Below are 3,980 nucleotides of genomic sequence, written 5' to 3'. Positions count from 1 at the left end.
GGTTCAGGATGGGGAACACATGTATACCTTGGTGGATTCATTTTGATATTTGGCAAAACTAATACAATTATGTAAAGTTTAAAAATAAAATAAAATTAATTAAAAAATAAAAAAAAATTAAATTTGAAAAAAAGTTACATATGGCATATCAAAATCACAAAGAAAAATATATCTGGTAGACTGGAATTATAAAACAATTGCCTCAACATCTAGATTACTTTTCAAGCACAGATACTCTAAAAGTCTTCTTTAATAAATACTTGATAAAATTTCCTTACTTCATTGTTGAAAGTAGTAGTTAATTTTTCTCCCTTTGTAAAAGACATTTCCATGGTTGCTTTGATCTATTCAGTAACTGTGAAGTTACCATATTTTCTTATTTTTGTTAATAAACTTGATACCTTATTGTTAATTCAATAAGCTTTTAATTCAGTTAATACTTAGAGACCCTTAGAATTTTTGCCAAATGGGTCTTTGGATGTGTTTGCAACTTACCTGGAACATCCTTTTTTTTTTTTTTTAAATTGATCTCTCTTCTTTTTTTAATTTTTTTTAATATAAATTTATTTATTTTAACTGGAGGCTAATTACTTTACAATATTGTATTGGTTTTGCCATACATCAACATGAATCTTTTATCTTTTCCTTCTTTCCTTCCTTTCTTCCCTTTGCTTTCTTTTATTTTACTTTGTTTTTTGTAATTGACATCTTTTTAAATAAGGATAAGAATTTCCTTGGGGAGGCACAGGCCTTGACTTTCCTTTCTTTTCTGACACTGAGGGGCTGTGTACCCATCCCTTGGCCTCCCTTGGGACCCGTTTTCCCAGGTGATAAAGCAAGAGTGTAAGGGAAGATGCTGACTACGAGTAAATGGCCAAGGTGCCCAGGACAAATTGGGTGAGCATGCTCCTGTCCTCATCTCCCCAACAGTAGAGGGAACATGATTGCAGGTCAAAAGAGAAATTGCAGACTTGGTGCTCCTTGCACTTGAAAGGTTTCCCTGGTAGAGTACATTGGCTAAAAATGGAAGCAAACTCCCCTGCACAACACTCCTATGCAGGGAAATTCACCAACTGGAGCTCTGAGTGCCAGATGGCAGCCTGTTAGCCTGCCATGTAGGGTGGCACATGCTGGGACAAGAGTTGGACACTCACCAAGCCTCTCCTTATGCACAAGTCCTGCCAGCGCTCTTGCATCAGCATGGGTGGCACTGCCAGTCAGGCCGGCCATGAACTTGGTGAGCTCCCACCTCCTGCTCCAAGCAGCAAGGTCTGGCAGTGGCTGCAACCAAGTACAAGGCTCATGTTGTCCTCCCTTGGCGTGCTTAGTCCCTGAGAGCGCATCCACCTCAGCCCATGGCATCACCGAACCTGTTCCTCAAATCCCTGAGGGCTGGAGTGGGCAGCTCACACCCACAGCTCACTTCCTGACACACACCTCCAGCTACGTCCTGAGGGCCCACGTCTCCAAGCCCTGGGGCAGAGTCCTGTTCTCTGTCCCCCTGTCTTCCCCCTCCATCAGCTCAGGCCACTGCAGCTGACTCTTTCACCCCCTTCTGCTAGGGCTTTCACCCCTGGTGCCGGGTTTTCCAGGACTCACACCCAGCAGCACATTCCCAGGACTGAATGCATCCACACTTCCATCTCTGTGCCTGTGCCTGTCTGCTGGCCTCTTCTAAAGAAAATAAATTCTCAGAAGTGCTCATAAGCACCAAACGGAGCACTAAATCAGCTAACAGCCTTAGGCATAGGCTCTGCCTCTGCCCTTTCCTCCAGGCTCCGCTCTGTCTCCTAGAAGCTCCAGCGCTCTTGCTCCAGACCTCTTCTGCACTCACAGCACTCCACAGGTATCCTGTGACTCCCAAAAACCTCTCCCAGCCACATTCTGAGGGAGGGCTTCTTTAACACCTTGAGCAGTAAAGCAAGCCAGGTAAAGTGCAATGGCAATTCCAGGTGCATTTTACCAGACAGGCTGTAAAATCTATCACGCTGTTTCTGAAGTGTTATTGTTGGAACTTGGCAGTCCTCCACAAAGTGGTGTTAGTCGGAAGATTGAAGGTTACCATATTTTAATCTTCATCCCTCTGGACAGGACACAAATGGTTGCAAAAATGGAGAGAATCTTCACAGTGCACAAGTCCAGCATTTGATTTAGATTATTCTTCCTCAAGTAGGAATGAAAACCAAATTTTACAACGTATCTAAGTAAAATCTTAGAATGAAGCATTGGGTGGTGGGTAAAGGCGGGACTCCTACATGCCCAAATTCTCCTGGCAGGGGCTATGATTCTACAACCTGTAGGGCAGTGTCCCAGAAGCCAGGGCCCCCATGCTATAAGACATAGACACTGACACAGGAAAGACAGGAGGGGATTTCAGACATATCTATTGTTTCTAATTCAAAATATTTTTATATTAGCCTGTAAGCTTAGACATGATTAAAACAGTGGAAGTAAGATGAAAGAAATAAGAGTAAAACATTTGATTCTGAGTATGTGCTGGTGAGCATACCCTGGAGGATGAAAGAAAAAGTGTTATTGATCTTTCTTTCAAGAAAGGAGTGGGGTGAGGGCTCCTAGGGGTGGGAGAATGGCTGCCCTGGTCCCCACACAGGGAGTTAATGCTGTGGCTGGATGGCCATTTCCAATTCTGAAAGACACTGCCCTGCAGGTTATAGAATCACAGAGCCTACAGGAGAATTTTTTTTCCTTTATAAAGGAAATGTATCATCGTATTGAATAATGCTTCCTCCAGAGATGGCTATGAAAAGCTGTACTTTCTGAATGGAAAAGGAGCTGCATTAAGCTCATGAATAGCACTGCTAAAGTAATATATGGAATCTACTAAAATCACTCCTAAATCCACAGCATGAGCAAATGTTACACTTGTAGGGATTTAGGAATAATCTCATCTGTTACTTCTTAGCCTTTTCTTTCTCCCATCTTAAATACCTTGGAAATGGAATACGTTCTGATCACAACAGAGAGTAAAGTAGTTGTTGTCAGGGGCTGGGGGTTGGCAGAAATGGAAGATGGTCAACGGGTACATGATGAATAAGTTCTAGGGATCTAACGTAGGGCATGGTGACTATACTTAGGAATATTGTATTATAGAGTTGAATATCACTAAAAGAACGGATCTTAATCGTTCTCACCACAAAAAAGAAATGGTAAATATGTGATGAGATGAAGGTGTTGGCTAATGCTTTGGTTGTAATCATTTTGTAACATAGCTCAAATCAACATTTTGTACACCCTAAAATTACACAGTTATATCATTTTTATCTATAAAGCTGTGAAAAAATACATTCTCATCATAAACATCTTTGTGGAGGTTCTTTGTGAGGTCATGGAAAGGCACTGCAGTAACTGTTGATGTCTAGTCCAGTCCCATTAAGGTGAGGAAACTGAGGCACACAGGGAGGTAGGTCCTTGCTGGGTTACCCTAGGCTTTAAGAGAAACTACTTGGACCCCACGTCCAAGGACTAGCGGCTGTGCGAGGGCTGAGAGGAGCTACTCCACGTTCAAGGTCAGGAAGGGAGACCTCATCAAAGGTAAGGAGCAGCAGCTGCACTTTGCTGGAGCAGCCATGAAGAGATACTCCACGTCTAAGGTAAGAGAAACCCAAGTAAGAGGGTACGTGTTGCGAGAGGGCATCAAAGGCCAGACACACTAAAACCATAATGAGAGAAAACTAGCCAATCTGATCACACAGACCACAGCCTTGTCTAACTCAGTGAAAGTAAGCCATGCCATGTGGGGCCACCCAAGATGGATGTGTCATGGTGGAGAGGTCTGACAGAATGTGGTCCACTGGAGAAGGGAATGGCAAACCACTTCAGTATTATTGCTTGAAAAGACCATGGACAGTATGAAAAGGCAAAATGATAGGATACTGAAAGAGGAACTCCCCAGGTAGGTAGGTGCCCAATATGCTACAGGAGATCAGTGGAGAAATAACTCCAGAAATAATGAAGGGAAG

General features: G+C 42.9%; 1 protein-coding gene across 1 annotated transcript in view; it reads right to left on the bottom strand.

The window, feature by feature from the left end:
* The window catches only part of GABRG3 (gamma-aminobutyric acid (GABA) A receptor, gamma 3), an 831,633-nt gene that overhangs the window by 466,145 nt on the left and 361,508 nt on the right, over positions 1-3,980 (bottom strand). The window lies entirely within an intron of this gene.

This window comes from Bison bison, unplaced genomic scaffold (assembly GCF_000754665.1).
Source record: "Bison bison bison isolate TAMUID 2011002044 unplaced genomic scaffold, Bison_UMD1.0 scf7180017864224, whole genome shotgun sequence".
NCBI lineage: Eukaryota > Metazoa > Chordata > Mammalia > Artiodactyla > Bovidae > Bison > Bison bison.
This window is presented reverse-complemented; position numbering and strand designations above follow the sequence as displayed.